Source organism: Podarcis erhardii, assembly GCF_964252035.2.
Source record: "Podarcis erhardii genome assembly, contig: HAP1_SCAFFOLD_738, whole genome shotgun sequence".
Classification (NCBI taxonomy): domain Eukaryota; kingdom Metazoa; phylum Chordata; class Lepidosauria; order Squamata; family Lacertidae; genus Podarcis; species Podarcis erhardii.
This window is the reverse complement of record NW_028292993.1, coordinates 1-26,114: the sequence shown is the minus strand read 5'-3', so window position 1 is coordinate 26,114 and position 26,114 is coordinate 1. Positions and strand designations below refer to the sequence as shown.

At 43.9% G+C, this 26,114-nt stretch overlaps 1 long non-coding RNA gene across 1 annotated transcript; it reads right to left on the bottom strand.

The window, feature by feature from the left end:
- Positions 1-6,792: 6,792 nt before the first annotated feature.
- Positions 6,793-18,880, bottom strand: LOC309334333. Its single transcript, XR_014153042.1, has 3 exons — positions 18,539-18,880; positions 14,763-14,851; positions 6,793-7,020 (listed from the first exon to the last, which is right to left on the bottom strand). It is a non-coding gene; the product is annotated as an uncharacterized lncRNA (long non-coding RNA).
- Between the last annotated feature and the right edge of the window lie 7,234 nt (positions 18,881-26,114).

The following is a 26,114-nucleotide window of genomic DNA, read 5'->3' as shown; positions in this document are numbered from 1 at the left end:
ATTTTGCTAAAGCTGAATATCTATTTGTATTGCAGCGAAAGATTCCAGGAAATATTTCACGTTCAAATATGACATGGGGGAGAAAAATTGAATGGTTAACTGCTAACTAGAGAAAGAAGACTTGATGAAAAGGTACATGCATTTTTACTGCTGCTGCCTTACTACTTCCTTAGTCTATAAAGCTCTTCACTTAAGGCAGGAGGGAACCTCTGGCCTGGAAGCCAAATGCGGCCCTCTATGCCTCTCATAGGTGCCAACTCCCTGGGGCCCTGGGTGCTAGAGGACCCACCAAATTCCCCATGAAGGGGCCAGGCACCCACAAATTTCGGTGCCAGGGGCATGCACGTTGCATGGCCCCCACGGCCTTGGGCACTCACAGTCGCAGAGCCAAGCTGGCACCCAACACCTGTCTATCTGGCCCCTGGAACTCTCCCAGGCCATACAACTCACTAGAGCTGTTTTTGCCTCATATGTTTTTGCCTGGCTGGAACTTGTCCTTGAACTCTGATAATGCCTCTTGCTTGCCTGGATGGAGGATAGAGAGAGTGGAGTGCATGTATAAAAGGTGCTGCTGTGCAATGCCAGGTCAATGACTCATAAGACCACTGCCATCCATGACTTGATCATGGATGGAGGACTTGACCTGGCATGTGTAACAGAGACTTGGTTGGATGAAGCAGATGGGCCTGTCCTTGCCGCTGCTTGTCCACCAGGTTTCTCTTACGCACAGCAACCCAGGTCATGTGGGCGGGGAGGGGGGGTTGCAGTGATTTTTAGGAAGTCATTAGTTTGCACCAGGCGTCCTATTGGGAAGACCCAGTTTTCTGAGTGCATGTTCTGGAAGTTGGGCAATAGGGGCAGTACAGGATTCCTTTTGGTGTACCGACCTCCCCGCTGCACCAAGGATTCCCTGCCCGAGCTGCTTCAGGTCGTGGCGGATGTTCTCCTGGAGACACCTAGCTTGGTCGTCCTAGGGGATTTTAACATCCATGCCGACACGACCTTACAAGGGGCCGCTCGGGACTTCGTGGAAAGCATGGCCTCCATGGGGCTGTCCCTGAATAAGTGTGGCCCAACCCATAGCCGCGGACATGCCTTGGACCTGGTGTTTACCTCTACGGATGTTGGTGATCTGACACTAAGTAAAAGCGAAACGAAAGAAGTGCCATGGTCAGATCACTTCCTGGTGCAACTGGACTTCTCCGCGACCCATCCCCTCTGCAGGGAGGTGGGACCGATTCGGATGGTCCGCCCCCGCCACTTAATGGATCCAAATGGTTTCCAGAGAGTGGTTGGGGATGCTTTATCCCATGTTGATGGCCTTTCAGCCGATTCCCTGGTGGCCCGCTGGAATGTGGAGTTAACCAGGGCTATTGACTGTTTGGCTCCGAAGCGCCCTCTCCGATTGCATGAAGCCCGGAGAGCCCCGTGGTTTTCCACGGATCTGAGGGCAATGAAACAATCGTTGAGACGGCTAGAGCGCCGGTGGCGGATAACTCATTCTGAATCTGACCGGACACGGGTTAGAGCTCAACGTCGAGCCTACCAAGTGGCGATAGCGACGGCGAAGAAGACTTTCTTCACCGCCTCTATTGCATCTGCAGAAAACAGCAGCAGGAGACTCTTTCAGGTGGTTCGCAATTTAGCGGAACCACCTGTAACATCGGGGCCCAGTACGGGCCACATGTTCTCCTGCAATGATTTTGCAAATTTTTTTGCAGATAAAATCGCTCAGATTCGGGAAGAAGTAGACTCCACCGTGGGAGCAGGGCCGGGGCGGGAGAGTGCTAGAGTCCTGTCTGGTCAAGTTGTGTGGGATCAATTTCAATCTGTTACCTCCGAGGATGTGGACAGGCTGCTTGGACGAGTGAAGCCAACCACCTGTCTCCTGGATCCTTGCCCATCCTGGCTTATAAAAGCTAGCCGGGAAGGACTGGGCGATGGGCTTCGTGGGGTGGTGAATGCTTCCCTCCGTGAGGGAGCCTTCCCAGACCCGCTGAAAGAGGCGGTTATTAAACCGCTTCTTAAAAAACCATCTTTAGATGCGGCCACGATGGCCAATTATCGCCCAGTCTCAAACCTCCCATTCTTGGGCAAGGTGATTGAGCGAGTGGTTGCTGAACAACTCCAGGCACGCCTGGAAGAAGCGGACCATTTGGATCCCTTCCAGTCGGGATTCAGGCCTCATCATGGGACTGAAACTGCCTTGGTCGCACTGGTTGATGATCTCCGGCGGGCTAGGGACAAAGGTGAGAGCTGTTTCCTAGTTCTGCTGGATCTCTCAGCGGTGTTTGATACCATCGACCATGACATCCTTCTGGACCGTCTTGAGGGGCTGGGAGCTGGGGGCACTGTCATACAGTGGTTCCGCTCCTTCCTCCTGGGCCGTGTTCAGAAAGTGGTGGTGGGGGATGAGTGTTCAGACCCCTGGCCGCTCACTTGTGGGGTGCCTCAGGGTTCTGTCCTCTCCCCCATGCTTTTCAACATCTACATGCAGCCGCTGGGAGCGATCATCAGGAGGTTTGGGCTGGGTGTTCATCAGTATGCAGATGATACCCAGCTCTACCTCTCTTTTAAATCAGAACCAGTGAAGGCGGTAAAGGTCCTGTGTGAGTGTCTGGAGGCGGTTGGAGGATGGATGGCGGCTAACAGATTGAGGTTGAATCCTGACAAGACAGAAGTACTGTTTTTGGGGGACAGGAGGCGGGCAGGTGTGGAGGATTCCCTGGTCCTGAATGGGGTAACTGTGCCCCTGAAGGACCAGGTGCGCAGCCTGGGAGTCATTTTGGACTCACAGCTGTCCATGGAGGCACAGGTCAAATCTGTATCCAGGGCAGCTGTTTACCAGCTCCATCTGGTACGTAGGCTGAGACCCTATCTGCCTGCGGACTGTCTCGCCAGAGTGGTACATGCTCTGGTTATCTCCCGCTTGGACTACTGCAATGCGCTCTACGTGGGGCTACCTTTGAAGGTGACCCGGAAACTACAACTAATACAGAATGCGGCAGCTAGACTGGTGACTGGGAGCGGCCGCCGAGACCATATAACACCGGTCTTGAAAGACCTACATTGGCTCCCAGTACGTTTCCGAGCACAATTCAAAGTGTTGGTGCTGACCTTTAAAGCCCTAAATGGCCTCGGTCCAGTATATCTGAAGGAGCGTCTCCTCCCCCATCGTTCTGCCCGGACACTGAGGTCCAGCTCCGAGGGCCTTCTGGCGGTTCCCTCACTGCGAGAGGCCAAGTTGCAGGGAACCAGGCAGAGGGCCTTCTCGGTGGTGGCGCCCGCCCTGTGGAATGCTCTCCCATCGGATGTCAAGGCGATGGACAACTACCTGACATTCAGAAGACATCTGAAGGCAGCCCTGTTCAGGGAAGTTTTTAATATGTGACATTTTAGTGTATTTTTTATCTCTGTTGGAAGCCGCCCAGAGTGGCTGGGGAAACCCAGCCAGATGGGCGGGGTACAAATAATAAATTATTATTATTATTATTATTAAAATTTACATGTGCTGCTCCACCCACTTTTGCCTCTAGCCCCACCCACTACTAGCAAAGTGCCCTTGGAGAGTTACCTGGAAAGCAGTGTGTCCCTCAGGCTGAAAAAGGGTTTTCCCCAGCTTAAAAATATGCCCTCTGCCAGCAACTATTTTCCTGTTTTATTTACCCCTTGATGTCCTGGTGCTACTCATGGAAGGTGTGCTTCTTCTTTCCAGGCTATTATTTGAGTCAGCTTAATGATTTACCTTTTTTAAGCAAAACTGAATATTCACACAGTGCATTTCCCTCCCCTGGTTTTAAAAATAGAAAGAAAATAAAAGAAAGTCCTCATACTACAGGACAGGGACCCATACAACAGAATTAATACTGAGAAGGTACTCTTGAGACAAGAAATTAAGTTTATACATCTTCATAATACAGTCACACCCCATAGGTTGAATACTTCTTTTGATTTGGGCTGTTTCTTGTAGTACCTCTTTAAGAAACCCTCGGTGTTTCACAGCCTCTACTCATAAATGTCCCCTAGTGGGCTTCCTCTGTTTTCCGCTAGCCAGCACACAGCAGTTGCCTCTGCCTGTACCCAATGTGGGACCTTGTTAACTTCACAGGGTGAGTCAGCCTGCTCACGGTCTGGAAAAGTTTACACTATTATTGCTTGGCTTGGGCTGCTACCATTTTCTTTTATATTGTCAGCTGAATAAGAAGTTTCTCTTGGAAACTGGGATCACCGGGCTCCAGCCCTGTTTGCTACAGCTGCTCTGCCATCTCCCTTGCGTCAAAGATAATGAAAATATATCATAAATTCTAATACTGTACTCATTTTGATGGTTCTGGAGTACCGCTTGCATGTACTGTATGCCTTGTAATAGCGGGTACATTGTGACAAATACATTCGTTGTACTTTGCTTGCCATATTTTGTGTCTTTGTATGCTGGCCTGAACCTGTTTATTCTGTTTGTGTATGTTCCTATACAGTCGGTTCCTTATTTATGTGCTATAAGAAAACCTAGCAAAGAAGGGTCGGTCATTTTGATTACGTCACAGCTGAGGATATATTTTCATTTTATTCTTTTTTTTAGTTTGCATATATAAGCAAACAAATATTTTGAATTTCCGATGATTTCCTATAAATACAACAGATGTAAACTAGAACACAGATGGAATCTGAATAATTACATTTCAGTTTTCACATCTTAGGCTTTGCATCTGAATGTATTGTTATTTAGTCGTTTAGTCGTGTCCGACTCTTCGTGACCCCATGGACCAGAGCACGCCAGGCCCTCCTGTCTTTCACTGCCTCCCACAGTTTGGTCAGACTCATGTTTGTATATCATGAATGTATATCAAGGTTCTTTTTCTAACACAGACTTTTCTCAATAGTATTTATTTTTAGTTCCTTGTATACATAGGTAATGCTGGCACTAAGGTCCATTTGCCTCTCTCAGAAAAATGAAAGAAAATATACCCAATATAAAAACCCTTTCTGTATCCGCCTTTTGATCAAACACACCTTTCTTCTTACACTAGCAGAACCTTTCACTTGCTCTCAGTCACAAGTGCATATAGAAAGGCTTTGTGGGATTCTGAACATCATTCTGCTTGACAGAAAGTGGTAACCATCAAAATATTATAGCCAAGAGATGGAACAGTTGGCCAATTCAACTACAAAGTACAATCTTATACACAATTACCAGTTGAGAGTAACTCTCATTAAACCAAATGTCAGATACTGGAACAAAGTCCTTTTCTGGCTCTATAAGTTGTATAATGGACTTTGTATAGGCTTACCTTATGACCACTCACCCTAAGTACCCAAATATGTCTCAGACATTTGGGATATAATACCCAAGGAGCATCAGCTGGGCTTTTTTTTAAATGACGCAGCAGGCACTAATCACTTGGTATGGAGGGAGATAATTAACCTTGCCTACAAATTGAATGTGTGCTTCTAGCCCACTCACAAGGCAGTTAATAGAAGTTCTGTTTATTTTCTTTGCTAAGCTCAAATACCTTAAAGGTAAAGGTAAAGGGACCCCTGACCATTGGGTCCAGTTGTGACCGACCCTGGGGTTGCGGTGCTCATCTCACTTTATTGGCCGAGGGAGCCGGCGTACAGCTGACAGGTCATGTGGCCAGCATGACTAAGCCACTTCTGGTGAACCAGAGAAGCACACGGAAATACTGTTTACCTTCCCGCCGGAGCGGTACCTATTTATCTACTTGCACTTTGATGTGCTTTCGAACTGCTAGGTTGGCAGGAGCAGGGACCGAGCAACAGGAGCTCACCCCGTCGCAGGGATTCGAACTGCCGACCTTCTGATCAACAAGTCCTAGGCTCTGTGGTTTAACCCACAGCGCCACCCGCGTCCCAGTAAATACCTTACTGAACATCAAAATCCCTCTAAACTACTCATCAACACTTGTTGATGCTCTATAATAATTGAAGGATTGTTTTGCATTTGCTACACTTGTGGTTTCATTTAAGAATCAGCAGAGGATTTTTTTTGGGGGGGGGGGTTTACATTTTATTCTATATTTTACTTCCAAGAGCAGAAAGATGTGAAATTTCTAATTCGGTTCATGGCTTATATTGCATGGTGTACATAAATGAACATTGGCAGCCTAAATCTGTAGTTAGAACTATTTGAAAAATTTGTATAGGCTGAAATAGGAACTTCAGAACATTCCGTCAGCATCTGGCATCTTCCTTGGGAGTGTCATGAAGTGTGATTGCCTTAAGGACTTGGCAAGCAATTCCACGGCCCCAGCGTACTTTATGGCATGTGTAGGAGCCTGAGAACAAGTTAATTATTCAGCATCTGTATAGTGATCCCTAGCAAAAGTCTTTAAGGCATATTTTCTCCTGCTTTTCTCCATGTGTTGGTCAATCTTTCCACAAGCCTAAATAATCTTATGGTTTAAAACACGAACATTTCTGTGTGTGTGTCTGTGATATCATATCTAACTTACCTTCCAGGCTTATTTTTTTAATCTCTCCTGACTGAATCTAATTCTGAAATTCCCAGACTCAATCTATTTCTGTATTTTCTCGTGATTTCTGTGACTGCCATGGAATTACCCTCTGTCTAAAAGCTTTGGTTTTGGTTTTCACCTCCCCAATGAAAGATATCCTTGGGAAATTCCATTAGCTCTTGTTTCAGTTTGTACCAAATGTTTGACTTATCATGGAACATCCATCGCCTACCCAATAAATCTGGGCTGCCTCAGAGTAGCATAAAGACCTAGATTTACTAACCCTCTTTTGTAATTTGGCAGTGCATTTACATTTTATTGTTGATGCTTTACTCTTCGGGCATTATCCAGCCCATTCAATAATGCTTATTATTTTTGCCACCTTCTTAATTCTCTGTAAGCAACTTTGCCTCTAAATATCATAGTTACATTTCTGAATGACCAGATTTAGTTTCCAGCATCTCCAATTAAAAAGGTTTTACCTCGTCCATCCTTCCAAGTACTTTTGACTGAGTCATTCTCCCAGAGGCAGTTGGCAGAAGAGTTGCTAGAAAGTGAGAAGGATCAGTTATTAAGTGCTGAGTCTTTTGCCTGACACTCAGAGGTCCACTGCCAATCAGACATTTAGCTGGCCTAAGACACTTTGCTGCCTGAAGCAAGAGGTGACATGATGCCCAACCCCATTCCACGTACAGAAGACAACTGGACTGAAAGTGTAACTTCAGTACTGGTGACAATACAGTATCCACCACATAATGGGGAACAGACAACTTTAGGAGGCACAGAGTACACCATATGATGGCACTCACAGCTCTACCATCCAACACTTCCCCATTGTCCCCCTTTAGCATTGCTACCTGAAGCTGCTGCCTCTGTCTGCCTAAGGTGCATACACACCATGCATTTAAAGCACATCCCCGCTACCATGCCCCAAAGACACTGGACACTGTACTATAATATGGTAAGTGTTCTGGGAACTATAGTTCTGTGAGGGGTAAACTACAGCTGGTTACTATGAGAATCTGCTTATTTCCCTCCCCTTCCCCCTCCCCTCAATCCCTTTTGTGTTGCGACTTTTAGAAAGCAGCCTCCAGGCAGGGACTGTCTTGCTTTTAAAAAGATCTTATGTAACCTGCTCTGGGAGCCTTTTTGGCTGCAGTGGAGTAAAAGGAATAAGAATTAAACATGTTAAAATGTGAACAAACTCACCCTGTGCACAAAGCAACTTTGATAACGTATGCCAAGTAGAAAGTGAGAGAGTAATTAATGCAAAATACCGTATTTTTCCGTTTATAAGGCCCCCCCCCCCTTTGTATAAGACGCCTCAGCACTACCCGTGTATAGGACAAGCCCCAATTTTAAACCTAATTTTTTGGTAAAAAAACCCCCTAGTCTTATACATGGAAAAATACGGTATATTGTCTGCCCGCAAGGCCAACATTATTAGGATTTTAATAATATCAAGAGAAAAACTTACACTTTTACATGTAATGATTTGTAGTTAAGATATATGTGGCCAAGGAGCTTTGCAGAATTTCAAAAGACCTAGTTTGGCCTGTTGACATTTCAGTACCAATAGCACAGCTGAGTACAGAACAGGGAGGTCCTTGTACAAATGGACCCTCTAGTGAAATGTTTATGAGTGACCTGCATAACATTGTGTGGTTAAATCCAGACATTGCATGCTGTGTGAGTTAAGGTTTGAAAAGGTGATCTTATCAGTGAGATAATTCTAATGTGACACAGATTATTTTGGATTTCCTCTAAAGCATACATGTGCATTTCATTACCTGAAGATTTTCAACATTACAATTACCAGATTTCAACAGCAAAAATAATTTGTGATATTTTGGGTTCTGCTATTGTGTTACACATTTTTCTATACTATGTGGAAAGCAAAAACTGTTACTTAAATAGCTTGGGGTATCTAGATGAAAGACCCAGCAAGCTAGCTAGCCATGACTGAAAATGCATTTTTAAAAAACACATTGAACCATCGTACGGAGGGAGTCCTACCTATGTACATCCATACTTATCCCTTCAGACTAAAACAGAAAACACTGACAGTCTGGGATGGCGCAAATATTTTTTTCCCTTTTGCGCTAAAAATAATACTCAATAACTTATGTTACATAAAATGTCTGTTTGAGAGTACCAGTGAAGGCCTTCACGGACACTGGTTTGGTGGCCCCCACTTTTACGGAGCTCCATCCACGGACTTGAAACATGGAGCAGAAGAAGTGAAGAGTGGAAACAAACTAAAATGCTAGACAATTCATTTTCTGTAATCAAGTTTCAGAGGTATGCTCTCAGTTAACAGCATATACCAATAACCTGGGGCCTCCTCAACAGTATACTATACAAAATAAAAAAATTCCTTCCAGTAGCACCTTAAAGACCAACTGAGTTAGTTCTAGGTATGAGCTTTCGTGTGCATGCACACTTCTTCAGATACCAAGTGTGAAGTGCATGCACACTTCTTCAGATGCATGCACATGAAAGCTCATACCTAGAACTAACTCAGTTGGTCTTTAAGGTGCTACTGGAAGGAATTTTTTTATTTTGTTTTGACCATGGCAGACCAACACGGCTACCTATCTGTAACAGTATACTATACATACATACTTATAAATCCACTACTGGACAAGATAATGCCATACTTGTGAAGGAGAATAAGTTAATGTTGTACATAAAGCTGCAAGCTGAATGGAAGAATAACATGTGGTGGGTGAAAGATTTAGCTTTTCTGCTAAATTCTTCAAAGCAGTTAATGGACATAGGTTGTTGGTTGATTAGCAATATACTGTATACCCAATGCCAGCGTTTCCTGGGATAGCTCTGTCGGTAGAGCAAGGGATGGCAAACTAAGGCCCCCGGGCCAGATCAGGCCCACCTGGCTCCTAAATCCGGTCTGCGCCATGAAGCCAGAACCTGCTGCGAAGCCGAGACTCCTGGTGATGGCAACGGGAGGAAGAGGCCGGGTGGTGGCGGCTCTGCCAATCAAATGCCGCGCCTGGTTTACCTCAGCACGGCGCAGGGACGTCTCTGCCAATCAAATGCCACGCCTGAATTACCTCAGCGGCATTTGATTAATAGAGCCGCCGCCACTGCTCGGCCTCTTCCTCCCGCCGCTGCCACCCTGGTGCTCCTGTGGGCTAGAGAGTGGAGCGGACGAGCTCGCTCTGCCTACCTGCTTCACAAGAAGCAGCAGCAGCAGTGGTGGTGGTGGCAGCCCCTTTGAAGGTAAGCCCAGCGCCTTCTTTCTCTAGGCAGTGAGGAAGCCCGTTTCGCACCACCAGCCCTTCGGCGAATGAGGCAGGCGGCAAACCAAGAAGGCGACTGGGGCTGGGGGTGGGTGGGGAGGACTACTTGCCCCCCCAGCAGTGTGCATAGGAATTCATCATAGATAGATAGATAGATAGATAGATAGATAGATAGATAGATAGATAGATATAGGTCTGAGGGACAGTGGACCGGCCCACTGCGGAAAAAATTTGCTGACCCCTGCAGTCGAGCATGAGACTCTCAATCTCAGGGTGATGTGTTCAAACCCCATGTTGGGCAAAAGATTCCTGCATTGTAGGAGGTTGCACTAAATGACCCTTGCTGCCCTTTCCAACTCTACAACTCTATGATTCGATTATAATGCCATAAATTATGTCTCCCAGAATGCTATTGAACAACATCAAGCTCAGTTTGCATCCACATCTTAGATATGAAAGCAGAGGCAATCAAACTGAGCTCTGTTTCTTACCAAGATGAGATATTATTGACATGTGAAATCTTGTTACAATCATGGAAATAAATGCAAGGTAAATTTGGAGTATTATCCTAGAAACTGTTGCTTAATTTTTGTATGATTTATAGCTCCATTCAACCACTGTGGAAGCACCATTCATTCAAGTTTCTAGATTATTCTCCCACCCACTGCATTTTTTAAAAAACAGGTAATTGACAAGCTATTAGAATTATGGAGGGTACTGTTGCTTTATGGCATAAAGGGATTAAACAAACAGATCATTAAACGCCAGGTCTGCAGATTGGAAACATCCTATAACATTTTGCAAGACTTTATGTTTCTGAGCAATTGCTTCTAATTCACTTTTCAAATTTAACGTGCAGCTTTAGAGAATCAGCTTTGCAGTATCACACTGTGCACATTTAGGGCTGTGGAAAGGTTTGTCTTCTGTCTGCATCTTGTGTTTGCTTGGCTGCATTGTAGTGTATGAATTGCTTATATTAATGTAAGATATTAGCGCTGCTTAGTTATTTTTTAATCACTTTTTAACTAAATTGTTATACAGAATGCTTTTTTCTGATATTGACTACAGTATTTTTCCTTATGGTGTTAGCTGCTTAGGTCTTCTTTTAATGTAATTTGCAGTGTTTATTCTCTGCTTTCAATGCAAAGAGGAACAAAAATAGAAAGCAATCTGTACATACAACAAAATATAAACACACATCCCTCCTATGAAAAGTGGTGCCATAAAAATGTGGATCAAATTAAAAGTGACATTATAAAGTATTTGTATTTACTGTATTGTATATCTACCTTGGGTCCCCAGATGTTTTTGGCCTACAACTCCCATGATCCCTAGCTCACAGGACCAGTGGTCAGGGATGATGGGAGTTGTAGGCCAAAAACATATGGGGACCCAAGGTTGAGAAAGGCTGACACCAATGAGGGAATTTCCCTTCAAAACAATACTAGCTTCAGAAGAGATGTTTTCCTCAGGACTGCAGTAGAGGACAGGGAGGACTTTTTCCTTTCCACACCTACTCTGATCCTATTAATTATCAACCCACCCCAGCTGATGCTATTTGCATTTTTTAAAACATGCAACATTAGATTCAGATATGCATTCAGTGAAATATATAGTTTAAACTATTCTGGAAGGCCTCCAGAGTTGTAGAAGCCGCTGCATTTTTAGGCGACCTGTTTCAATGTTCAGCATTACGTATATAGTAAAAAGTTTCTTCCTAACATCAAGACAAACTCATTTGATTTGCCATTTGAACTTTTATCTCTTCTCTTGACTATGCTATGTAAGGAGAAGAGATTCTTATCCTCCCCATGGCAACCCTTCATGATTTGTGAGTCTCCTTAGGCTTGTTTGGAGTAGTTTTTAATGGGATTTGTAGATAATGAACAGGAGAGTTGTGTTACCATTCCTGCAGGATTTTTTAAAATAGTACCATAATTGCTTATGCTTGCTTGGAAAAGTGCGATAAATCACAAGGCCCATATTAAAAAGATCACATTTTAAAATAAAACATGAAGCATATAGGACTCAAATATAAAAAATTGCACACAATTTTATATGTGCATATAATGTGTGTGAATAGTTTTCATTTTACATCAGTTTTTCATAAGAAGAGAAGCAGCTAATATGTGAATAAAGATATGCATATCCCCCCTCTGGCTACTAGCCTGAGAGGTTCTTATTCTGTCTAGATTTCTTGGACCTTTTTCCTCAAGCAAAATTCAGCAGCAACATAGGGATGTGTGGACCCCATTTCTTAGGTTGCTTCCAGCCGAACCCTTTAACAAAAAGGACCACATTGCATCAAAGCAAGTGCTATCCCACACTTTCCAGTGCATTTTCTGGTCACTTTCCTCATCGCAAGATGCCTGATCTTTGGGGAAAATAGGTTTGCTTTGCAAGAGCTCCAGTTCAACTTTGATTCCGCAGCCTGAATTTGCCAGGATGTGACTGAATCTCATGCAAAAATAGTGAAGGTCTGGAAGCTCTCTTAAGAGTGCAACGAGGTGAGCTATGGGACATCTGAGATCAGGATCTTATTATTGTTTTTAAAAGTTAAAAGCAGCCACTGGTATGTATGTGTGTATGGGGGTAAGGGTCAGTTTGGGGCTGCACTATTTTCCCAATATAAATCAGCTATTTGTTTAGCCAGGGAAATCATAATGGTACCTATATCTTTCAGGTGGTCAATGATTTTGGCCTATAATTCTACATAACCTATATAAGCCCCAGCAGATAAATATGCATAGGATTGTGCTAAAACCTCTGAAAACTCCTTCCTCCCTTGGCACCATAGTTTTCCTTTCTGGCTCCTTTTAGCTTTTTAATTGTGGGATATTCTTGATGCATGGATCTCGCACATCATGTCTAGATCAACTCTTATTAAAACTCCCCCAATCCTTGAACTATTATTATTTTTTAAATGTAGTACCCAAACAAGAACCTACAAAATTCCCTTTCTTGGTTTGGATAGAATTCAGTGACAAGTCTCCCTCTGTATTCCCTGTTTCTGCGGCTGTTGATTTTGGCAACCTACTGATCAGTGAAGTTATTTGTTCTCTAATTTCCCAAAACCTGCGTGTTTTGCTCTTTACTTTGCCTACTGCAGAGCTTCTCAAACCGTGGGTAACAATGTGTTTCTGGGTGGGTTGCACAACACACACACACATTTTGAGGGACTTTTACGAGGCTCACAGCACACCATTCTTGTCAGTGTGATGTGATGTGTTAGTGTGATGACTTAAAGTCTCCCTCCCTCCCTCCCTCCCTAATTATGCTTTAATTCAACTCAAATACATGTCGCCTATATCTATATTTACACAGAAAAACAAAAGATTCATAACTAACTACTGGTGTGATATTTTTGTGCTTCCTGTTATAGAGAGAGGTATGGCTTGAAAGGTGGTGTCAGGCTGTGTACACACTCCCATTTAGTCTGCATACAGCGTACTCCCCACAGCTGGTTTTGCATGGCATTAACCACAATCCATATCTATCCTGTATCTATTCTGTGATTTCTTATTTAACAGTGTTCTCCCCAAACCAGCTTTGATCCAAACTGAGACAAAGAAGAACTTAGCTGCATTTTAAGCCAGCAATGTGCAGAGCGTTAGATTAAAATTGGCCCAAAAAGGACTGAATAGGTTGGCCCCACTTTTAAAAGTCTGAGATGCATTGGTCCATTGTAATTTTTCCAAAAAAGAAAGAGAAGAAACTATCAAACCATCTATTTTACCTTTCTGTATTTTCACTTTTACAAAGTTCAGGCTGAAGATTCCCCCAGCAAACAGTTTCAATAGATGTATAATGCTGACTCTGCAGTTGCAAAACAGAGGGACTTTCTCTGTTTTTAAAATCTTCATTGTTTTATATTTGAGGTGTCTGAGTTTTTGATAGGAGTGGCTGGCTGTATTTTTATTAAATGTTTCTAATGTTGTTTCAGCTGCTTATGTGAAAACATTAAGCATTCTCATCATTAATGAACATAATTTAGTAGCTCTGTACATGGCAGAAATTCCATTCTGGTCTCTTTGAATATATCAAATGCTTGGCTTAAGCATCAGTTACTGTGTTTTAAACTACTGTACTAGTTGGACACTGGGTGCAGAATTAGTCCCTTATTTTCATATGGAACCTAACATAGAGCATTAGGCGTGTGTGTGGCTTTTTTAAAAAGCCAGAGCCTGCATGGAAAGCGTCGTAAATAATTTAGCAGAAGTGAATGCTGAAATTAGTTAAGGCTCCACATTGCTTGGCTCCAAATAGTCTAATTGTAGCAAGATATGTAGAAGTGCCCTTTGGAGGAAGCCCAGCTTTCACCACCATCACAACCCTCCCCCACACCCCAAAAGGACAACGATGTGCTCTTTTCACCGTGTATGTACAGCACATGATCCCTGGGATTTTAATTTACTTTGTTCTTGTAACTGTAGCAAGTAGAACAAGCAGACTGAGCCAAGGGCTCTGGGAGACAAGATAATGAATGAGATACGTTTTGTGCATTGCAGGCAAGAATTTTGGATGGCAAAAAGGAAGCTAGCTGTATTTCTATTATCTTGCAAAACTGTTGGCTCAACATTCAGTAAAGTGGTTGCTATATTTAGCAATGTTCCTATGGCCTGAACCTGTTGGAGACTCAGAATCAGCTCCGACAATACACAAATGCAACCTACTTTCCAATTATTTCCCTTGCTTTTGGAGTAGGGATTGATTTTGCTCTGCACCCACACCCACTCCTTTAAAAAACAAACATCACTACCATAAAGAGAACGATGATGGTGCTAAAGCCTTTCCTCACATTAAAACACTGGATTATTCTAGCTCTTGGGGGCCTTATCTCTTCTCATACAGCAGTGGTCACTAAGCTTTCTATATGTTCAGATTTTTTATTTATTTTACTAATTCAGAAGATTCTGTATCTCCTCCACCCTTTTGACTGAATGATCCTCAGATTAGTTTACAATAGATTATAATAAATACACACAGATCCATATGCACAAACCCTAAACACAAACAACCCAGTCACCTGGCTGATGGCAGAAGCCACAGGGTGCTTCTCTTCCGTTCTTAAGTCCCAAGGCAACCAGCAGCTGAAGCTGAGTGTTCTTTCTTCTCCTATGAACATTGGATGGGGTCAGGTTAGATTTCTGAAATAAAAGTTGTTTTTCCCCACCCTCAACAGTTCAGTAGCTGGTTCTCTCTCTCTCTCTCTCTCTCTCTCTCTCTCTCTCTCTGTGTGTGTGTGTGTGTGTGTGTGTGTGTGAGAGAGAGAGAGAGAGAGAGAGAGAGAGAGAGAGAGAGAGAGAGAGAGAGAGAGAGAATATTTTAGGTGAGCACTAACAGAGCTGTGAAGGGCAAGGTCCAAATAAGTAGTGGTGTCTGAGTTCCTGACACTGTTTTGAAACAGCCCAGGTAGCATGTGGACTTGACCTGAGTTGGAGTAGGAAGACTAGGATGTGGCTTGACCTTCAGAATGTGGGATAACAAGTCTCATATAACCAGCATGCTTAAGTCTAATGAATGCATGAAGGGGATAATACCACAGAATAAGCTGTCCTGCGAGGCTTAGCATAGGTCACTCTTGAATTCCTATACCAATAATTTAGGAACTTTCAACATTTTGTAATTAAGCTAAGTTTTACTGCCTGTGCAACTTTCTGAAGCACGTGAACCTGACCTTTGAAGAGTTTGTAAGTAAATCATTTTTTTATTTACCAAATGTGTGGTCTTTTTCTATGCTGGGTAAGAGAGAAACTTTGGAATTCACTGTAAAGGGCATATTTTAAAGGTCTAACAGACTGTATTTGCTGCCTATCTCGTGATTTTAAATTTCTGCTAGGGTTCTCTCCCCAAAGAATTCTTGCCCCAAACTTGCCTCTTAGCATCTGGGAATTCTCCTTTCAATATTTCTTCATTGAACCAACACAGAACTGGGCATCTCTCTTCCCAGCTAAATTGGCTTTCAAGCCTTTCCACTCCACATAGGGAAATGGCTCTGTACACAATACCATTTACTCTGGCCCCAATGCACTCCCACCTCTGGCTTTTTGAATCCATGTATGCCCAACGTTGCCCACAATGCAGAACTATCCTGTAGTTTCTTGAGAAATAGCGCTGCTTGAAACATTTTCTCTCAAATCAACTTCAATCAGGAAGTAAAACTTCAGCCACATTCACGATGCATTTTAGCTGAGGTGGTGTACGTTTGAGACAGCCTTTGCACATACTGTATATGGATGACAGTGCCAGGCACAGATAACAGCTTAATGATTAGGAGGGAGGTATAGGTGCATGAAAACCAAGCAGTGCATTGGGTGAAGGCATCCCCAACCCCTTTCTGGTGTGTGTGTAGAATAGTGTGCAAATGCCACATGAAACACAGTGGGGGGAAATGGCCTTGCTGCATTTTAAGCCACTAATGTGTATCTAGCCTATGCAGCAGAAGATTTGTTGCTGGGAGTAATTGACTTTCCCCGTTCCGTCTTCTTCCCTCACCGACATCCTAGTGACCCAGCCAGACCCACTGTTCTCCCCATCTTAATGGAGTTACAAGTTTTCATGCTCAGTTAGAAACCCCTGGCAATTGACTCATTGAGTGGTTTTGAAAAATTGCACTTTCTCAGCCTCAAAGATCCCACACTGGGCAATAGCATATGCTAGATTAACAGGGGTTGCTTCTCTTAGTTTTCTTAATTTGCATTTTAAATCGAGCTAGTTCGTTCTAGGGTAGGCAGAAGGGAGTTTGGGATTTATTCATAGAACTTTCTTTGGTTGAGTATTTGAGTAGATAGCAGGAGCCTCCGGTACCAAAATGAAACAGATGTCATGCAGATGTCGCACCAATAAAGTAACAAAACAACTCCTTGCTGAAAAGAGGTGGCATCATTCATAACATGTGGGAAATGCGCTCATTAAATCTGCAATTGCTAGCTGCACATTACGTTAATCATCTGATTTAAAAGCAGGTATGGATCTAATATTGGGATAAATAGGTAACGTGCAGGGAAAACATTCTTTTTGCCAATGATGAATTCTTATATTGATTAGGGCATATCAAGAAGTTGGGAATATTTTTGAAGTATGTTTGGTTCTAGTTGAAAGGATCTTCAGCATTTATAACACTTCATTCTCCTCATAAAAGTAGGCAACAATACCGTTTCCATTACAATCTCTTCTCCCTGAAATTATATGCCAATCCTAGTTTATAGTGTCTGGTCCTGATGGCACTTTGCATGGTACATCCAAGTTTAGAGAATATATTTTACTGCATTTGGGTCAAAACCCACAGTATTAAAATCTAAAAACAATGTGTCACTTGATAGTGTCCAAAATTGCTCTAAATTATTCCATTGCTCTTTCTAGACATAAAGCTGTAAACTTAGTTCTGTGCCAGTAAGTTTGTATTTTATTTGTGCTGTTCCGAATATTTGTTCAATGTTTCCTAACCGGTGCCGAAACAACACACTGCGGGGGGACGGGGGACACCCAAATACTAGTAGAATACTGCATAGTTGGAAAAGTACTTTGCGTCTGATCTGTTCTCTTTTCTCCCCACAGGTCTGCCTTACCCCAGTTCCACAGAACTTTCATCCTTTCCTATTTGCAGATGTGCATGTTACCAGAAGATATACTACCACAACTAGAGGTTAACAACAGCCAGGCACACAAACAGTGCTATCTAATGGATGGGCCTTCATAAATTGTTGCAAAAGATCTGGCAGTTTTTGCAATGTCTCACAGATTTTAACTATCAAAAGATTTTGAACCTGTGTATAAAAAATCCATTTAATTTTTTTTTTTAACAATACATGCTGACGCTGGTTGGGGTACAATAAATACATATGAACTTAGCTTGTGTTTATATTATGTTTTGTAAACTGAAATCTCTAATAAGAAGGAAAGTGACTTAGGTTGCATATACACAGCATTTTATTCTATGCACAATCTAGTTCTACTGCATATTTTTTGCCACTGAAAAGTACTTGAGAAACCGGTTTCATTTAAAGAATAGAAATTTACTGCAGATTGATACTGCATTACCCTGCAGTACAGTGGTAACTCAGGTTAAGTACTTAATTCGTTCCGGAGGTCTGTACTTAACTTGAAACTGTTCTTAAGCTGAAGCACCACTTTAGCTAATGGGGCCTCCTGCTGCTGCTGCGCCGCCGGAGCCCAATTTCTGTTCTCATCCTGAAGCAAAGTTCTTAACCTGAAGCACTATTTCTGGGTTAGCGGAGTCTGTAACCTGAAGCGTATGTAACCTGAAGTGTCTGTAACCTGAGGTACCATTGTATGTCCATTTGAAAACACGTTAAAACAGATGCAGACAGCCCTGGCAATGGGGTTGGGGAGTGTCCACAGCTGCCCTATTACATTCTAGGTGGGTATATACACTAACATCGCCATCACTACTTCTTTCTTTCCCTGTTTAGGGAGGTTTTTAATATTTATTGCTGTATTGTTTTTAACACTTGATTGGAAGGCGCCCAGAGTGGCTGGGGAAACTCAGCCAGATGGGCGGGGTATAAATAAATTATTATTATTATTATTATTATTATTATTATTATTATTATTAATTTCTTCATTCACCTGGGGCATGTGCGGGGGGGGGGGAGGGAAGGCATGGAAAAACTACTCAAGGAAAAAGCTTTCAAGCATAGTCACCTGTGTGGATGGCAGATGGATCTAGATTGAAGCACCATGTTCAGGACGATCATCAACAATTTGGGATTGAGGAAAACTTAGTTAATTTTTGTGCTGCAAATGGCTTTGTGTATATGCAGCCTTATACCAGGTACTTACATAACTAGAGTTCCACGCCACCCACAATCTCTGCTGAGTGGTAGCATGATTCCAGGGATTCCAGGTGCTCACCCAGGGTGTCCGCAGTGTCTTCTAAATACTGTTTCTTTATGCATATTTACACCTGAGTTCAGATGGAGAGGGCATTCACAGCAAGTGGGGCTTGTCCTTCCCAGCAGCACAGCACTGGACTCAGATGCATCCTAAGCAGCATCCCCATGCCTCTGTAACAGCCCACTCCAGCCAGCCAATATGGCTGCCGCCCTTCAGTTCCTTCATGGAGACTTCCTCCTCCACTTCCTGCTCCTTTCCCCCAGAACCCCTTGCCAAACACAACTCCTCCATCCATTACATCATCCCCAGTGTTCCCTTGACAACCTCTGTTTCAAAAGCCTCTTGCAAAAGACACTTTTTTCCTGTGGTGACACCACACCCCCAGTTACCCTTGCAACTTTCCCCTCACATCTTCTATTGCCTTTTGCTAACTAACACACAGCCTGAGGAGGAACTTCTCTCTCACTTCTTGTCTGATGGTGACCCTGCCATCACCTTTGTTCTTTCATAGCACCTCTCTAAGGCACTCTCCTGAGGAAACTGCCTTTTTAAGGCCTTGCTAAATCCGTTGGTCAAACCCCACATTTACTAATTTCAGAAACTATGAGGAGAACTTGGCACCCAGGAATTTTAGGGATCCTTGCCCCCTGCAAACCCATAACACTGGAAAGAACTTCCCATTCCACTAAATGGGATTTAATTCTGAGTAAACGTTTCTAGTATTACACTATTAATACGTGATTTAGGACCATGAAATTGCGGCGTTGCTGACATTTCTACATCAATCAACTATAATCAAAGGTACAGAAGTCTAATCCTGCAAGTTAAATTTGGTGCAACAAGTATAACTTTCAAAGTCTCATAATGCAGGTTTTGCCCAATAAAATCGCTTTCATAAAAAATTGTAATTGATGCTATATGATATGACAGTTAAATAAGCATATGTTTCCACTTGAAGGCCACTGTAGAATAATAACAAAACTTTAGAGGGGAAATGGCCTGGCTAGTTCTAAATCTGAAACCATTTTGAATGAAATACTATATTAGCAAGTCTTACTTTGCCCTGCCTCCTATTTGGGCTTAGCTAAACAATAGCCACAAAACTTTTAACAAAAGACTTTACTTCAAACACAGTGGATATGGTAGATGAAATAATCATATTAGAAAAAGTATAAGAAGTGTACTTCAAATATACCGTATATCTCACATTGCAATTCTGCACTTTTGCCCTGGTAATATGGGCCAGGATCCAAAGAGCTGGGTACAATTTTAGATTTCTTCTCTTTTTTGAACAGAAGCAGCCTGCTGTGCCACATCACAAACTGCACTTTGCATGGTCCCTCTCATATTGAAAATAAACTTGAGGGGCACAAAGCAAGAGTTGCCGTGGGACCACAGTATTTGGGTAGTACTTTGGACTCAGGTTGTGATAGTTTGTTTCTCAGCCGTTCCCACACATGACCCCTTGCTAGCCCTGCAATAATATTTTAGTCTTCAGGGCTGATTGCATTGCCATGTGCACCTGTTCTGCACAATATGTGCAGGTTATCCCATCATCCCTTCCACTTTTATAGCGGTGCTGCTGTGCAAATGCCATGACTTCCAACTTTGACAGTAACATTCCAAAAATTAATCTCCTTCCCCTGACATTGGGATCCTAATAGGTACATTTCCATTCAAAGTGCTCTCCTCAAAGTCTGAAATTGTTGTATCAGTAACCAATTCTTTATTTGGGAGATAGCTGATTCTTTCTTTGGAAGATGGCTCGAAGGAATCACAAACATGTAAACTAATTTAAGCAACTATGTTCAGCAAAAGTTGTGTACTTAGCAGATGTGGCTTATCAAGTCAATTCATCTGCTATCAGGAATAGTTGTATTTCCTGCTTAAACTATTTCCTTTCACTAACATCGTGCAACTCTAAGAGCTAGGAGCAAATATTTCATAGCAATAAAGTGACCACGATTTCTCTGTTCCTTTAATGTCATAATCCAAGCCAGCATCAGAGTGAAATCAGAAGGGTGTGTGTTAGGAATTCAGTCTCTCTTTCCAGTCTCCCTGTCTAGACAAGTACTGTACATGTCTAGGGTGTTTGCAAATTGTGTTGGCTAAGTGGGACAGATAAAGGATTCTGCTGGTGTACTGGCAATCCCCTGCTGCCCAGCAGTCTCCCTATCTGAGCTGATCAATATGGTCTTAGATATGGTGTTTAGGAGCCCTACATTCTTAGCAGTGGAAGATGTCAATATCCATGCAAAGGACACCAGGCTGGGGGCAGCTCAGGACGTCGTGATCAGCATCACCACCATGAGGCTGTCCCAAGATGTCATTGGCCCAATACATGTGGCAGAGTGCACATTAGACTTGATTTTATTGATTGGGTGGGAAGATGGTAGTCTGCAAATGAGGGATTTTACATTGATTGCCTTGCCAGTTCTCTGTTGAGGTTTAGGCTAACAGAAGGTGTATCCTCAAGGTTACCAGAAGGCTCTGGGTTTTCTTCCAACTGATTTCAGCTGTTACACACTACACCTTTAAAGCACATCCAAAGCACATTCTTTTCCTCAAATAATTCTGGGCATTGAAGTTTGTTAAGGGCTTATGAGAATTATAACTCTGAGGGGTAAACTACAGTGCCCAGAATTCTTGGTGGAAAATAATCAGCTTTGAATGTGCTTTGCAGATATGGTGTGTGCACAACCAAGTTGGCAGTCAATCTGTGATACCCGAAGATAACTCAGGGTGGCTGAGTGCTATCTCTCTCTTAGCAGAGCTGTGGATTTCATATTTTTATCCTCACCTCCATAAGAATAATGTAAAATTTTACATGGTGCATTGAGATTGCAGAGAATGATTGTTATTGTTCATAATTAGTATTTATTGTACTTTTAAAAATTTGTTTATATGATTTGAGTATGCCTTGATAGGTGTCACAGAGACTTATACTCAAAAGGCAGGTTAATTACTGGGCAACATATAAATGATGTATGATAATAATGATTTTTTAAACCAATGGTCCTTCTCTCCTCTTCATTTTAGTTTGTGCCAATGGTGAGTTCTGCAATACTAAATATTTCAGAAATACTTGAAAATAAATGTTTATTTAAAGCTGTCAAAAGTTACTTGAAAGAACCTGGAAATGGCTTCCTCCTTATCTCAATGGGTTTGCTCTATCATACTTGTGAATTCATTATTTACTTCAAACAAAGCAAGTGTGCCTGCGAGTATGAAAGTTGTTGGACACTTGGATGAATGTATTGAGGGGATCCTCATCAAATCTGCAGATGACACCAAATTGGGGGGGTAGCCAATACTGCAGAAGACAAGATCAGGCTTGGAGAACTGAGTCAAAACTAACAAAATAAATTTCAATAGGGACAAATGTAAGGTTCTACACTTAGGCAGGAAGAACCAGATGTACAAATATAAGATGGAAGACACGTGGATTGTGAGTAGTAAATGTGAAAAGGATTGAGGGGTCTTAATAGACCACAAGCTTAACAGCAGCAAGAAACCTAATGCTATCTGAGGCAACATCAAAAGAAATCTTGTGTCCTGGTCAAGGGAAGTAATAATCCTGCTCTATTCTGCCTTAGTCAGACCACACCTGGAGTACTGTGTCCAGTTCTAGGTGCCACAGTTTAAGAAGGATATTGACAAGCCAGAATATGTGCAGAGGCAGATGACCAAGAGGATAAAGAGTCTGGAAGCTAAGCTTTATGAGGAACAGTTGAGGAAACTGGGTATGTTTAGCCTGGAAAAGAAGAAACTGACATAAAGTAAAGGTAAAGGGACCCCTGACCATTAGGTCCAGTCGTGACCGACTCTGGGGTTGCGGCGCTCATCTCGCTTTATTGGCTGAGGGAGCCGGCGTACAGCTTACGGGTCATGTGACCAGCATGACTAAGCCGCTTCTGGCGAACCAGAGCAGCGCACTGAAACGCCATTTACCTTCCCACTGGAGCAGTACCTATTTATCTACTTGCACTTTGATGTGCTTTCGAACTGCTAGGTTGGCAGGAGCAGGGACCGGGCAACGGGAGCTCACCCCGTCGCGGGGATTCGAACCGCTGACCTTCTGATCATCAAGTCCTAGGCTCTGTGGTTTAACCCACAGCGCCATCTTCAAATATCGAAAGGACTCTCAAATGTGGGGGAGCAAGCTTGTTTTCTCCTGCTCTGGAGGCTAGGACCTGAACTAGTGAGTTAAAGTTACAAGAAAGGAGATGTCGACTAAACATCACAAAGAACTTTTTGTTGGTAAGAGCTGTTTGGCAGTACAGTGGTCTCCAAAGGAAGGTGGAGGACTCTCCTTCCTTGTAATTTTTAAGTGGAGCGTGGATGGCCATCTGTCATGGATGCTTTAGTTCAAATTCCTGCATGGCAGGGGATTGGACTAGATGACCCCTGGGGTTCCTTTCAACTTTACAGATATATGATTCTATTTTTGCTGATTTCGTTTTTATGAAGCACACTCTGCTGAAGTTATTCAAGCTCCACACCCTTCATCTTACACTCTAGATTTCAATTACTTGAAGAGCAAATGCGAATTTGGCCAGGAGGAGGAACTGGGGGAAAGCAAATAAATTAAAAGACAGAGAAAGATTTCTGGTAAAGCCATGAGAGTTCACAGAACAGTGAAGGGGGAGGAAAACACGTTTCTCCTCATTTCTCTTGCAAGAGGTGCTCAGCTCTGGCACTTTTGCGCTGCTCCTAGTGAGGAACAGAGTGGGCAGTTGAAGCCGATGGCTGCAAGAGGCCACACTTCTGTCAAACTGACCTCTGCTCTGCTCAGCATTAGTAGCCGTCGCCTAGGCAACGAGAGGCGATTCCCCGCCTCCGCCTGCCCTTCCCTTCTTTTTTTCGCCTCGCATCTCGCTCCTCCTCCTCTCCCACTGCTATCCCGTTAGCACTCGGGGCAAGATCTCGCGATGCTTGCCAACTGGAGTGGCCGCCATATTGTGTGACACTATTTTGATTTGGACTCGGCTGGCTGAGACGCGCAGCGAGAGAAGAAGGAGGTGGACGAGGGGGGAGGGACGGGAGCGACTGGGAAGCCGGAACCGTTCCAAGCGAGGTCGGGAGCGGCGCCTGCAAGACACCCACCCACCCGCCCAGCCGAGCCCTCCCTTCCTCTGCCCGCCGCCACAGCAGCACCAGTCACGGAACCCCCCTTCCTCCCTCCCCCGGTGGCGGCGGGAGGAGGAGGCGGCGGCGGCGGCGGCTCAGGAGGGGCTCGGAGGTGTCCGCCTCGCCGGTTGGAGGCGGCGGCGGCAGCGCGGGCGGTAGTGGCGGCGGCTGTGGGAGGCGGAGGCGGAGCCGGTGTCGAAGAAGGGTAAGACTGGCCGGAGCGGGCCTGGCGTCGACTGGCTCCTTTTTCCTGCAAAACGCTCGGCCCTCAGAGGCCAGAGAGGGACTGGGCATCCCCCTCCCCAGCTCGGGCCCACTCCGGCCTTCTTCTTTCAGCCCCCCCGCCCCCCCCGGCGGAGGGAAGAGGCGGCCGGAGAATCCTGAGGTTACAGGCGGGAACAACCCCAGTCAGCCTCCTTTTCCGAGGGGTGACAGCCCTGCGGGGTGGCTTCTGCAGAGAGTGCCTTTGCTGGCAGTGCGGTGCTGAGCCAGGCAGAGGTGTGTGTTCAGCCCCAGGGTCAGGATCCCCCCCCCCCCCAGGCAAAGCTGTCACCACCACGCGAACTCCCCAGCTGAGCCCGGAGGCTGCGACTTTTTTATTCCCTTTTCTTACGCGAGAGGGTTTCCTTCCCCCTTTGGCCCAGCCCAGCCTGGCTGCTGCTGCCTCCTCCCCACCAACCCCCTGACGGGAACACGCTGCTGCTGGTCTTGGGAAGAGGCTATCCATCCGATCTCGGTGGTCTCCCTGGATCACGTGTGTCACGGGGAGCGGGTTGTGGCGGGAGGCCTACAAGTCAGGGGGCATCTCTCCTCTCCATGGAAACGAGGGATGGGGTCACTTTTGCTGCTGGTGGGGCGCAGGAACGCGGGCAGCGGATCCAGGCGCCCTCTCAGATCTGCAGAGTAAGCCTCACAAGGTGAGGGTTTATTCACCAGTAAGGACTACAATTCCAGTACACACTTCACTTGGAATAGAAGGGCAGTCGTCGTGGTGGGGTAATCCCTGTTGAACTTAATGTGCAAACGTGCCTTAAATAGAGGTGGAGTTGTGGTGTCTCTCTTGGTCCAGCCCCCTTGGGGTTTTTATACCTCTGCCCCTATTCCTCTGATTACTGGTGTGAATAGGACTTCTGTTACTGCAGCTGTACAGCCATATTCCAGGTTTACTGGGGGAGTAAGGATTCTTTCGGTTGGCCATATAGGACTTAGCTTTTTTCCTTTACTTCTTACTTAGAGTACGGTATGCGCATAGGTGTTGTGCCATTATTCAGTTATGAGACCAGGTAAATGTTCCTGGCGGGATTGTGGCAACTTTAATGCCTGAACCTTTGTATTCATTGGGAGTAAGTTTCATTCAGTTCAACCATAAATGTGATTTTACTTGTAGGTAGATGTGTGCTTAGGATCGCTATGAGTCTCAGAGGATTATTGCAGCTTTTCAGTGAAATCATTTTTTTCATTCAGGAGCAGGATTCCAGTCCTAATCCCATTTACCTGGGAGTAAGCCACATTGAACTAAGTAGGACTTCCTTCTGGTTAGACATGGTTAGAGTTATGCTATGATGCATGTTTACACACTGAACACCCAGCAATCCTGTTTGCTCAGGTCTGTAACTCCATTGCTTAGAAGACGTAGTCAGAAGTAGGGTCCATTCATTTAAATGAAGCTTACTCAAAATTAAGTGGGTTTGGACACCAGCAAACAATTGCTGCCCATATAAGGTTCTGATGGTACTGAAACTTCAGATTTATTTTCTATAGATTAGATTTCAGGCAAGTGGACATAAGGAGAGGGCAGATAAACTGGTGTGAGATGAAAGGAAAAACATCCATAGAAGATAACAGAAAAGGGGGGAAGCTGCACAAAAGGAAGAGGAGATTTGGCTGCTCAGGGAGGGAGAACCTTAGTTAACCTTAATTAAATTAATAAGCAAATCCTATGGATTTCTATTTAGAAGCAAGGCCCACTTATTTTAATGGGATTAACTCTCAAGTAAGTATGCACAAGACTGGAACCTTTATGTTTCAGTGTCAATTAGGAATGAACATTAGTTTTATTTAGTTTTTTTTATTAAAAAAATGTAAAATGACAAGACTTCGCAAATTAAAAAGAAAGAAAGCTATTCACTTTAGAACTACTACTCTATGTTGCTTCAGTGTGGGCAAATCTAGGGAGTTTCTTCAAACTTCACCAACAACAGGGCAACAAAGAAGAACTGCTGCCTATATTAGGTTCTGAGGGTGCTGAACCTTTCCCCCAAATCCTCTTCATTTTGATTTCAGGCAAGTTGACATTAGGAAGGGGGAAGTGTTAGAGAAGTGGATTGAAGTGACAGAGAAGGTGACACAAGGTGGAAGAAAGTGAAGAGCATAAAAAGGGAAGTGAGAGGGA